Here is a 13,279-nt window from a genome sequence, read left to right as displayed (position 1 = left end):
AGCAAATTTTTAGCATTAAGGCTCCATTCACAACTAGGCATTTGGAATTGTGGGCGGAATGACCGCGATTCTGCACACAATTCCAAATCGCTGCAAAACGCGGAACGCGTTTGCGATTCCTTTACTTCTTAATGGCATTTCAAACGCATTTCGCGTTTTTCTGTGATTTGGAATTGCAGGCAGAATGCGGCAATTACAAACGCCTAGGTGTGATTGGAGCCTAAAGAGTTACTAAACCCAGAACCCTGCATTTACTATATCTGGTCTCCCACAGTACACAGAACATGGAAATGCAATTATTTTAGTAAATATAAACTGGTAAATAGATTTCCTCATCAGCAGTTAAAGCAGTCTTATGACTTCTATCAGTGTCTGGTTAAGGCCCCTTTCACACTTCTGAGACTTGTCCTGCGACTTGGGACTGCAAAGTCGCATGACAAATTGTACTTCATGATTTCCAATGAGTACAGTTCATATCTGTGTGACTTTAAGTCGCAGTAACTTCAAAGTAGTCCCTGCACTACTTTGGTCCAGCTATGATGCGACCTGAGGTCCATAGACCTCAAGATTACACAGGCATTGCTTCAAGACTTGATGCGTCTGGAAAAATTGTGGCAAAGTCACGTGACTTTCAGGTCGCACAAGTGTGAAAGAAAGCTTGTAGAAGGAATTTTCATTCTCCTCTGACTGTCCTATGAGGCTGCATGACCCCTGACCCTCTATCTGGACGGTGCTGATCACATGCACCCTCCCAAAAAAAAAAAAAAAAAAAACTCTCTAGCAATACACATTAAACTGAGCATGTACAGAGTGCCCCCAAGGCTCTGTACTATCTGTAAATGAATTGGGGACTGTGGAAGAAGGGGGGGGGGTCAGAAAAGACAGGATCAAACAGCCTTTTTACACAATGTAGAGGATTAACCTCTATGGTTCCACAATGAGTATAACAAGCAGGGCCGTCTTTAATATATATTGGACCCTGGGCAAACATTTTCTTGGGCCCCCCATGCAATCATTATAAGCAAACATAGTGTGTAGAAAAAAAAAAAATCCTAATCGCCTCCCCATAGTAGTACAGTGCCTATCAATGCCTCATCATCAGTGCCGCCACTCAGTGCCCATCAGTGTAGCCTATCAATGCAGCCTCATCAGCACACATCAGTGAAGGAGAAAAAATACCTGTATGCAGATAAAAATTTCATTTGGGTACAGCGTTGTATGACCGCACAATTGTCATTCAAAGTGTGACAGCGCTGAAAGCTGAAAATTTAGGATTGGGTCACATCTATGCAGGTTTGCAGCACACGTTTGTGCAGGCATGGCAGCCTATTCATTTGAATGGGTTGCTGTGCCTGCATTTTCCGCAGAAAAACGCAGCAGCTTTTCCAATTTGCGATTTCCAGCAGTTCCCATACCTGCGCTGCAGTTTTAGATGTGTGGGGGTGCCATTAAGAATGAATAGCAGCTTTGCCTGTTTTTAAACAACAGCACGTTTTGACTCTGGGTGAGAGAATTGCTGCAATTCCTGCACACGCTGCTGTTTAAAAAAAAAAAAAAAAACACATGTGGGACTGCCATTCATTTCTAATAACGTTTTCTCTTTCACTGATGGGAGCTGATGAGGCTGCACTGACGGGCACTGATAAAATGGAACTGATGGGCACGGATGAGGTGGCACTAATGAGGTGGAACTGATGAGGCACTGATATGCAGCACTGATGGGCACTGAAAGACAGCACTGATGGGCATTGAAAGGCCGCACTGATAAGTGGCATTGATGGGCAGCACTGATGAGGAGGCACTGGCAGGCATTACTGATGGGCACCTCTAATGGGCACTGATTGATAATCAATCAGCGCAGACCCCCCCTGTCAACAGAGCTGCCAATCGGCTCTCCTCTACTCACGTCTGTCAGTGCAAGTGGAGGAAAAGCCAATAAACGGCTCTTCCTGTTTACGCTGTGATCAGCTGTGATTGGACACAGCTGATCACATGGTAAAGAGCCTCCATCAGAGGCTCTTTACCGAGATCGGTGATACGGTGTGTAAGACAGACACGCCACACCGACGATCACCACGCTGCTTGCCACCGCGGGCGTGCAATCGTGGCTTATCCTGCTGGAGGCCATATGACGTCCAGTCAGGATAACTTAACCACTTTCCGGCCGTCATTCTGCTATATGGTGGGCGGGAAGTGGTTAATAGAGGCAAAGTTCACCTTTTCGGGCAGAATTTCACTTTTCATAATAAACAGAAGCCTTTTCCAATGTCCTTTCTGCCCCAGCCATCCCAATGTGCTTATCTCTCACTTCCATCACCTACGGAAGCTTTGAAATTTCACGTTTCTGTTTGAGTTTTTGAAAAATGCTTTCTGCTTCCATCACTTCCTGTAGGTCATCTCCCATCATGCACTGGTTTTCTGCTTCACAGAAAAGGGCATGATAGTGCCATGCTGACCTGTCTGGACCACACCTCTGTCATTACTTTACCACCTCTTGTTTTATTTCCTCCCACTTTCCCAATTCTTCCCTTAAAGTGACCATAAAGGGTGAGCTCAGGTGTGTTCACAACTCCACGCGCCTGCGCCCGCCAGAAAGCTGACACTCCGCAGCGCTAATCACAGATAATAAAACATTTCCTGATCTGTGCAGCCGCAATTTGGGAAATGTCTCACTGCCTGTGGTTAGCGCTGTGGAGTGTCAGCTTCCTGGCGGGCATGTGGAGTTGTGAACATCCCTGAGCTCATCCTTAGTGACCATACACTGTACAATTGGATTATACAATCTCCTTTAGATCTACCAGCAGCAGTGTAAGGGTCTGATTGCATACAAATTGAATGGATTGTTCAGGTGGGTTTTTCTATTCCATAGTTCTGGTAAATCTAAGGCTGCTTTCACACTGAAAGCTCCGGCCGATAGCGGTAAAGCGCCACTCGCCACAAACTGCCTCACAGAAGCATGGAACATTTTTTTTTAGAGCGGAGCGTGGCACATTTTTTACCACCCTTTATTTTTCATCTACAGCTTGTTTGTTATACAGAAGACAGGCGCCTGCTACTTGTGCTTTGAGTGTCATTAACATTTAATTGCACTGCAAGTGCGATGCGCATTTGCAGGATGTTTTCTGTGCAGTTTGCTGTGCAATCAGAAACACACAGATGGGAATGGAGCCTTTTTGTTCTTGTGTAAACACAATTTCACTTTCAGGCCCCATTCACATTTAGCATAGTGGGAGTGCATGTTTTTAGGCTTATTTTTTTCCACAACAAGGATAGGGTGGCCCATTGATTTCAAAGGGCTGTTCTACATGTGGCAAAGTAGCTCATGGGACATTTTAGCCTGCTGCACGTCTTTTACTGCAAATTTTGCTGCGTTTGCCACTCGTTTTTTCACTTGGCAAAATGTGTGTTTGCTTCTGCATTTGGGGTGCTGTAACAATTAATGGCCAAAAGCATGACTAGTTAATTTTAGGTGTATAAAGGTGGCCATACAATATGCAATCTGATTGTACAATCTCTGTATGATCTCCTTTAAATTTACCAAAAGTATATAATAGTAGTACACACCATCTATCCAATCACCCTATATCCAATCAGGCAGGCTCTTGCAATACAAAGTTGATGGCAGATCTAAAGGCGATTGTACATTCTACTACATCTCTGCTCCACATAGGCTGTTGCCTGATTGCTCAGCTCCGGCACACTCTGCCAAATGAACAATCTATGCAAAATGAAGGAAAGGTAGAAAAAAAAAAATGATGGCTGTGTATTTAGTGAGAACGGTGATTGTTAATTGCATTGGAAAATCATGAACCTGCAGAGGTGGGTGGAAGCGATCTCCTGGAAGGGTAGAACAGGTACAGTGTGTGTGTTAATGAGGTCAGCTAGTGAACTCCTTCCTGTGTCTTAACAGTTTTTCCAACCTTAGGGCCGTCCAGGAAGTAATGGAGTTTTTTATATCACAAATTGGCTGCTGAGGTAAGTCCTTGTCTAGAACAAATAGAAAAGCTTTTTCTTTTCTGCAAAAGAGTTACATTAATGATGCATTGGTACACAGGGAAACTGAAATTTAGACAAAAAAAAAAAAACATACCCTTTAAAAAGGTATTGCCTGTCCTTTCAGCCAATCGAGTGACGGGTTTCAGACCCGCTTCAAGATTGGCCGGGAGGAGGATCAGTGTTACAACAATGAATATTCATTTCCTAGTGCAAAACACCTGGGTGGGCTCCGGACGCAATGCTCTGCATCCAGAGCCCACCCTATTTTGAAGCCTATTAGAGCATCTGGATCAGGAGCTTCAAAAAAAAAACAAACAAAAAAAAACAAACAAAAAAAAACAAAAAAAAAAACACCCCCGCCACTGTAATTCATGCACCCGGTGTCCTGCAAGGGGCCAGACGCATGGACAGGGAGAAGGCTCTGTGCACCATTATTGGATGGGCCGCCCCTAGTTAATTGGCTCCCATCTATCTTGGCCCTAGTATATGAACTGATGTAAATATACAGGATGTAAAGTGCTGCATAAATTTCTGCAGGCTGGTGGTTGGCTCTTACCTTAATTGCCAAAAAGTAGAGCTGCACTATTCTGGCCAAAATGAGAATCACAATTTTTTTGCTTAGAATAAAGATCATGATTCTCGCAGCGTAACATCTTTCACATTATAGAAAAAAATTGGGCTAACTTTACTGTTTAGTTTTTTTTTTTCATTAAAGTGTATTTTTTCCAAATACAGTGTGACATAAAATATTACAACAACCACCATTTAATTCCCTAGGGTCTCTGCTAAAAATAAATATATATATATATATATATATATATATATATATATATATATATATATATATATGTTTGGGGGTTCTAAGTAATTTTCTAGCAAAAAATAATGATTTTAACTTGAAACCAGCAAATGTAAGAAAAAGGTTTAGTGTTTAAGTGGTTAAACTTCAAACATTTAAGCCCCGTGCACACGATCAGAAAATCGTATGGAAAATAACGCTTTCGAAGATCATAAGATAATCGGATCGTTAGTACAGAGCCGATCATGACAAATGATCTGATATTATTTTATTGGACATGCACGAAAAAAAAATTGTACGATCCCAGATCACACGATTTTCATTTAATCAGTATAACTATCATTCAAAAATGCAATACTAATGCATTACAACAAATTACATCACTTCCAAATTTTTTTTCTGTCGTACGGGAATTTCGTGACTTTAGTAAACTCATCAGATTCAATCTGAGATTAGCATGCAAAAAAAAAAAAGACGATCATTCGTCCGATAATCCGAAGTGTAATCCTTTGATCTAAAGAACAAAGCGTTACAATGTTTATACTTAGTTCTGCAGCTGAAGAATGTTGTGATACTTGGCAGACTGCCTGTTTTTTTTTTTTTTTTTTTTTTGACGGCAGCGGCTTCAGCAGAGCAGAGAATTCTATGCATAGAAAAAAAAAAAGAAAAAAGAAAAAGAAATCGGGAAAATACTTTGTCAAGATCGCAAGGGGGAAAAAAATTGCGATAATGATTCTTAATGATTAATCGTACAGCTCTACCAAAAAGCATACTTGCACATTCAAAGGAAACCTCACTCCCCTATACCTTTTTCGCTGTGTTCCCTACAAAAAACATACATTCCCAGTGGTGTTCTGTAGGGATTCAGCACTCCATTGCTTTACTCCAGGTCCTGCACTAAAATCCTCTACTCTGAAGTCATTGGGAGCCAGGTGCACCTTCCAGGTTCTTGCAGCCAGCCCCCTGATGATGTGCATGCTCTGCAGCAAGTCATCAAGAGGCCAGGTGCAAGAACCAGGAAGAGACAGCCCCCCCCCCATGAGGAGCAGTGGCACGTGTGCAGTATAGCGCCCTGAGGCATCCTGGGATGCATGGCATGGGTACACAAGAAGGCTACTGCATACATCATTCTTGCCTAGGCAAAATCCAGAAAATGCATGGAGGGTTCCCAAAAATATGTAAAAAAGCCCAATTCTGAGACAGGAAGTAAGGAGTACGGGTGAGCCGACAGGAAGTGGGTGGGGACAGTGAAGGTCTGCTTTGTGCCACCCTAACCTCACAGTGCGCTCCTCCAACACTGACAGGTCCAACCTTCAGTTGTTGCTCTCTCCAAAACGACCATCTCCCTTGCAATTCTTTCCTAGTCCTGCGACAATCCTCTTTAGCCACCAGACAACCGCTGACAATGCAATTCCTGCATATTTGCACAAGCATCGCATTACCCGGACACCTGGCTCTATTCTCTGCATCCAAATGGTGACGTGTTGACAACAAGGTAAGTATAAAAGCTTTTTCTTTATTATTTCCAAGAACTAAAATATGACATAGAGCAACTAACGTTAACGCGTTTCAGTGAACAAAATGGCGTCATGAGCTACGAGCAAGGTCATCTTTTGACTGAAACGCATTAGATTTGGTTGCTCTATTGTCAGGGCTGGCCTCAGCCTTTCCTTCTCAGAGCTGGCCGCTCAGTTGTCGGCTAATTACCTGCTCCTATCTCTCCACAATTAATCAGTTGTTGATGATATCCTGCTCGTCAGTCCTGCCTACTTAAGCCGTTCAGCCCAGTGGATCTGTGCCTTCGCCTTGGTCAACATCACAGAGACCATCTCCTACGTTCCTGTTTAAAGACTTGCTTTGCTGACATCCCTTCTGGCTCCAGATCCTGCTTGCTGTTCCACTACATTGATCCCTGGCTTCTGGCTTGACTGACTATACTTTCCGGTTACTGAACTTTGGCTATGTTTTGACTATGTTTGTTCTTTTTACTTTTATTAAACAAGTGTGATTTGACTGTACTTCTGTCTCGGTCTGATTTCATGGTTCCTGACATCTATGGAATATTTTACTATTCGGAAGTAATAAAGAAGAAGGTTTTATACTCACCTTGTTGCCGACAAGTCGTAATTTGGATGTCTATACACAAGCAGATGGAGATTGCTTGTCTGGCACAATAATGTTTGAGTCTTAGCCTAAAAGCAGTTTGATCAGGTTGTAGCACCTTTTTCTTCTTTTGAACTGTATCTATTCTCTGCATGCCAAGAATGATGCACACTGCTTGTGCAATGCAATGTACATAAAAAAAAGTTGCTAGAATCGCGGAGCAAAGGTTTTTAGCAAAAGTAAATTTGTATGTCTAGTGTGCCAAAAAAGCTCTAGCACCCTGCAATGTTTCACAGTGGGGCTTTATTTTCACTTTAAAGTGGATGTAAACCCTTCCATATACCCAGTGAAGTGACTAGCCTCAGGTGACGCACAGAGATAAAACAAATCCTCCTTCATAAGTTGTACCTGTTTATCTGGAGTCTTTTCTTGTCTACATCCATTTAAAAGACCCAAATTTATAAAGCCTGTCTCAGCTGTCAGAAAACAGGGGGCGAAGAGCTGAAGTTGCACTCTACAGAGCTCACTGAGGAGAGCTCTGAGACCTGATTGGAGGGAAGGGACACACCCCTTTCATACAGCACACAAGAACAGAGCAGAGGCTGTCAATCACAGGCTGTGCACTGGAGCTCCTTCCCCTTTCACCTTTTTTTCTCTTGGTTTCAGGAAAACTTGTCAGAAGTGATTCATGCTGATAGCAGAGGAACAAATCAGCAAATCAGCATTGTTCTGGATTGAGACAAGCACACGCTATAGAGCAGTGTTTCTCAACTCCAGTCCTCAAGGCGCACCAACAGGTCATGTTTTCAGGATTTCCACTATTTTGCACAGGTGATTTGATCAGTTTCTTTGCCTTAGTAATTACCACAGCCATTTCATCTGAGGGAAATCCTGAAAACATGACCTGTTGGTGCGCCTTGAGGACTGGAGTTGAGAAACACTGCTATAGAGGAATATGCTTTGTTCATATTTCATGCCATGTCTGAGGTTTACAACCACTTTAATCTGGGGAGTGTTTATAAGTGTCAGGAATTAAGCATTAGAAATGTAACTGGACCATTTTGAGGCAAAAGCATTTCAAATACTGAGAACAATGAAACTAAACCATGAATAATCAACAGTTTCAGAGGCACTTACCACTGCTAATGAGAATGAAGCAGAAAAAGTCGTATTTCTGTGGCACTTGGTTACTGCAGGATAAAATGGATTATGCAAAACACGTCATTGTGTTCTCAATATGTATCCAAGATATGGGTTTTTCTAAATAAAAGACAAGAAAACAACATTATTGCACAAATAAATATAAACAAAGATATTAAAAAAATATGCTATACATGTAATGATTCATTAAATGTAGATGAAGTGACAAGTCCGTGCAAATATTCTGACACAAAACATGCTAATAGGAGGAGAGACCAAACAGAGATGACCTCATCAGTTTCCTACTGCTCTATCACTGTCCAATCAGCAGGCTGGGAGTGGATAGAGGACACACTGAGCCAGCTGCTGGTCAGGAATCTGGGTGGATCCCGACATCATTGTTGGGATCCTTTCAGAGACTGGAGCTGGGCTGTGACATCAGCTGACAGTAGACTTTAGCCCGCTGTCGGCTGATTCTGGGTCACAGGAGTGCAAAAATAAGTGCACTCCTATGACCCACATGAAAAGTATAGCCAAACAAGCTTTAACCATACTTCTCTTTTATGATCTATTGACCACACCATGCTCAAAAAAAAGAAAATACCTTACTTCAGTGCATACTATTACAACACAAGCGGCGTGAACTAGCCTGATAGGAAACAAGGTATTTTGTCTTGGTACTGTGCTGGGCAAGGCTGCTGAGGGCAGTCCCATAGCACCTGGTGTGAATGGATCCTAAAGTTAGGCTCACACCGACTACCGAGGTGCAGTGAATTAAAACAAACACATAGTGCCGACAATTTATGCAGCAGTTTACATTCATATTGTACATTCAGCAAAGTCCCTGCCCTAAAGGAGCTTACAATCTATAACTCACATTCATACATACACATACTGGGGCCAATTTTGACAGGAGCCAATTAACCAACCAGCATGTCTTTGGATCGTAGGAGGAAACTGGAGTACCCGGAAAAAACCCACGCAGGCACAGGGAGAACTCCAGGCACATAGTGAAGTGTTGGGATTGGAACCAATGAGCCTAGTGCTGCCAAGCAGATGTGCTAACCCACATGTGTCTAACACAAGAGCCGTGGGCTGAATCCAGCCCACCAGACCATTTCATGTGGTCCTTGCACCCAGGGCTTTATTTCAGCCGGAGGTGGTGAAACCCTGCACACTGCACACCCCTAAACTCTGCATTCTGTCTGTAGCACACCCCTGAACTCTTCACTCTGTATATAGCACACTCCTGCACTCTACGCTCTTTACATAGTATACCCCTGAACCCTACACTCAAAGTGCATCCCTGAACTCTGCGCATCGGTCACCCCTGAAACTGCACTCTGTACATATGGCTCCCCTGAACTCTGCACATAGGGCACCCCTGAAACTGCATTTTGTACACAGGGCACCCCTGAACTCTGCACATAGGGCACCCCTGAAACTGCATTTTGTACACAGGGCACCCCTGAACTTTGCACATAGGGCACCCTGGAACTCTGCGTGCTGTGCATAGGCCACCCCTGAAACTGCACTCTGTACATAGGACACCCCTGAACTCTACGCACTGCACTCTGTGCATAGGGCACCCCTGAACTATACGCACTGCACTCTGTACATAGGGCACCCCTGAACTCTACGCATCGGTCACCCCTGAAACTGCACTCTGTACATAGGGCACCCCTGAACTCTACGCACTGCACTCTGTACATAGGGCACCCCTGAACTCTACGCATCGGTCACCCCTGAAACTGCACTCTGTACATAGGGCACCCCTGAACTCTACGCATAAGGTAACACTCAGAATGAATGGCATCACATCACAGCAAGTAGTGTGTGGCATCTTGTGCTGCAGCAATGCATGCGGGAACAGGCACAGTCCCATAATGTAAAAGTGTGGATGGGGCCTAAAGCTTAGGGCACAAGCTGATTGTATAATCTGCTTTAGATCTACCAATAACTATGTAGTACAAGAGCCTTCCTGATTGGATAGATTAGGTAGGTCCTCATATTACATTGTTTTGGTAAATCTAAAGCGTATGGTGAAGTAGTCCAGTGACCCTAATCCTTTGCACACCTTTTCTTTTGATGCCTCTGGAATGTGTTTAACTGAATTGAACTGGAAGTTCCGTTATGAAGTAACCTAAACAATTCCCACATCCTGTAACTGTCCTGAGTTTGAATCACGGCCAGCAATTCCAACTGTCACCTGGCAGAGTTCAGTGTCACCTCCATACACAGAGAGATCCCAATGATCAGGAAAGTTCCCATAGAGATGTACCATCCACTCATCACCCACCTGGATATACATTTCTAGATACTTTATATATAGAACCACAAGAGAAGCTCAGTGATTAGTATAAGTGTAATGAGGAGACACACAGGACTGACATTCAGGGACATCTACCTCTAATGACAGGCAGGATCAGCTGTCACCTCCATACAGACACGATCAGCCAGGTATACACGAAGTACACGGCCACCTACCTGCTCCCCTGTGTGTGCCTGGACAGGACAGTTTATTGTCACCCGCAGGCTCATCACCTCCCGTCCATTCACAGACGAGCTGATGACGTCAGGCTGACAGACCCCCGCCCCCTCTTCTCATTCAGCCACTCACAGCCTTTCCATCCCTCCGCTGCTTGTCCCCAGTTCATGTGAACACACACACAGCAGCCCCCACTTCATTTCTAGGCCTGCTCTCCCCCAATGTCATGTATAAGATACCCTGTACAGCCGGCCTGCGCTCCACCCACCTTACACCGAGTTCCCCTGTGCGTTCCACGGCTGCCCAGCGACTTCCCGTTGCCATAGTTACGCGCATGCGCACATTTACAGATAAGCGAAAACGCTTTGAGGTGCGGCAGCCATTTTCTTGTAGCACAGTGATTAATACGTTTACTACATGTTATAAACGAGAGAAGTATCATTCAAATACTAGACCAAAAATGATGGGCGCAAAGAACAGCGGCGGCCATTTTGTTGTAGCCCGGAGGGGGAGGAGGAAGGGAGCTCTAGTAGTAGCAGAGTCCTCCTGGAGTGGGTGTTACTGTGGACTGGCAGCACAGTGAGCAGGAGGTAATGTGTATTTGTGTGATGATAATACTGTGGGGATTTGGATGATGAGGAGAGCGGGGGGTGGGGGGTTTATAGCGCTCAGGGGAGGGGGTCATGTGACCTTGTGAGGCGAGATGCCGGGTACAGCGCCGTCCATAGGCGGGGGATGGAATTGTTCTCCGCTCGGTGTATAGCGGCTTGTTAGTCCTGTACCATGTGATCGTTATTACTGTGTACTGCCGTGCCGGGGTTTGCTTATCACTGCTTTTCATACATTCATTTACTTTTCATTGAAAACTGCTTTACATCTCATCTGAGGGACTTGATTCAATCTGAACTCCAAGCAACAAAAACTTTCATCTAATTGTATTCCTAAATAGCCACAAAGGATCTAAATCCACTTTGTGTGCACTGATTGCCTTTACAAACCCAGATATTACCTTGTTAAAGTAGCAGTGACGCCATCCCTGTACTGTATATGGCCTGAGCAGAGATGTGGGAGGGGCCACTAGGTCCCACCCACTACCAACTGCCTATAGAAAACTAGAGGAGTGGGCGGAGACAAGACCAGTCATCTTACACAAGGGCAGAGCACAGCAGTGACCGGTCTTTATTACAGAGGCAAAGATTCACACCAGATTACTGCACAGATCTGGAAGAAACGCACAAAGCACACCAAGATTTATGTAATAATACACATGACTTGTACTTAGACAATATTTGCTTGTCCCAGAGTTTAGCTTTAAAGCTGATTTCCAGGAATTCAGCTCGTTTGCATCCTTTGTAAAAAGTGAAGGCATATCGTGATTAAAAGCAGAACTTTACCCAAAACAATGTGATAAAAATATAAAATAATGTTCTTTAGCAAGGAACATACATTTCACATTAATAATTATTATTATTATTATTATTATTATACACAATTTATATAGCGCCAACAGTTTACGCAGCTCTTTACAATGTAGAAGGGGGACAGCACAATTACAGTACAATTCAATACAGAAGGGACATCAGAAGTTCCATCTGCTGGGCTTATCTCTATTATTTACATCTGACAGTTTTATAGTACTCCCGGAAGACCGCTATCACTGTAGTTCCGGGAGAGCGACACTTTTCCTTCTGAGCTCTGCATCTTGAACAAGACAGTCGCTTCTGCTGCTATGCCAGCCCCTCCTATCCTCCGGTCGAATTACAGAAGCCTTGGTATTATGGGAACACAGTCGCAAATTACAAAGGCTTCTGTGAATGGGCAGCAGAGGAGGAGGGGTGGGCATAGCTGTTCTATGTGTTTCTCTCCACTCAGATTCCACTCCAACAGAACAGTAAACTTGTCAAATGCAATTAATAGAGATAAGCCCAGGAGATGGCATGCAGAGCCTTGGATTTAACTCAGTGTGTTCTTACAAATCAAATTTAAAGTGGCTGTAAACTTCAGACATGAAATATGAACAAAGCATATCCCTCTATAGTGTGTACTTGTCTCAATTAAGAGTTCTAAGTGTCATGTCTGTCTGCTGTTTCATTCCTCTGCTATCAGTCACTAGTGATAGGTTTTCCTGAAGTCAAGAGAAAAAAAGATGATGGGAGGGACCTCCAGCTGATTGACAGCCTTAGCTGTTCCTGTGTGCTGTGTGGAGGGGGGGTGTCCTTTCCCTCCAATCAGCTCTCAGAGCTCTCAGAGCTGAGCTCCGCAATGTGTAATTTCAGCTCTTTACCCTTTTTTCTGACATCCCAGACAAGCTGCATAAATTCAGCACTTTGAATGGATGAAGAGAAGACTGCAGATAGACAGGTACAACTTATGTAGGGGAGTTTTATTCATCTCTGTGTATCACCTGAGGCCAATCACTTCACTGGTTATATGTAAGAGTTTACAACCACTTTAACTTAGTTTGTTGAGTATGACAGGCGGCACCATTTGTCAAACTTGCTAGTTGACATCAATGGGGCTATGCCACAACCATGAGCCAAATGCTTGACTGGCCCTTGTGGCATTGTATTTCATTACTAAATACATCTTCAGCTAGAATAAAAAAGGAGGTTCAGAAGGAAGCAGGATCACCTCTGAAAAGTGATCCACTATGTACTGTAAACAAGTCCTTAGGCTTCTTTCACCCCGAAATAAAGAGATTCACTGTGTATTGCTTTTCAGAGATGGTTAGGTGGCAGTTTGCAGGTATTTAG

At 43.8% G+C, this 13,279-nt stretch overlaps 2 protein-coding genes across 6 annotated transcripts in view; one reads left to right on the top strand and one right to left on the bottom strand.

Annotated features, from left to right (window-relative positions):
• The window catches only part of BBS9 (Bardet-Biedl syndrome 9), a 580,121-nt gene extending 569,255 nt beyond the window's left edge, over positions 1–10,866 (bottom strand). For 3 of the 5 annotated variants that reach the window (XM_073630474.1, XM_073630477.1, XM_073630478.1), the window contains exons 1-2: positions 10,526–10,758; positions 8,036–8,158 (exon numbers count right to left, since the gene is read on the bottom strand). The gene's annotated coding sequence lies outside the window, so the exon portion shown is untranslated. Of the gene's footprint in view, positions 1–8,035; positions 8,159–10,445; positions 10,759–10,794 lie in introns of those variants that run through there. The other 2 variants (XM_073630475.1, XM_073630476.1) reach the window with 2 other exon arrangements.
• A 169-nt stretch (positions 10,867–11,035) lies between these two features.
• Positions 11,036–13,279, top strand: part of DPY19L1 (dpy-19 like C-mannosyltransferase 1) — a 123,191-nt gene continuing 120,947 nt past the window's right edge. Inside the window, exon 1 of the mRNA XM_073630473.1 lies at positions 11,036–11,116. The gene's annotated coding sequence lies outside the window, so the exon portion shown is untranslated. The remainder of the gene's footprint in view (positions 11,117–13,279) is intronic.

This window comes from Aquarana catesbeiana, linkage group LG05 (assembly GCF_042186555.1).
Source record: "Aquarana catesbeiana isolate 2022-GZ linkage group LG05, ASM4218655v1, whole genome shotgun sequence".
Lineage (NCBI taxonomy): Eukaryota > Metazoa > Chordata > Amphibia > Anura > Ranidae > Aquarana > Aquarana catesbeiana.
The sequence above is the reverse complement of the archived record's forward strand: the minus strand, read 5'-3'. Positions and strand labels throughout refer to the sequence as shown.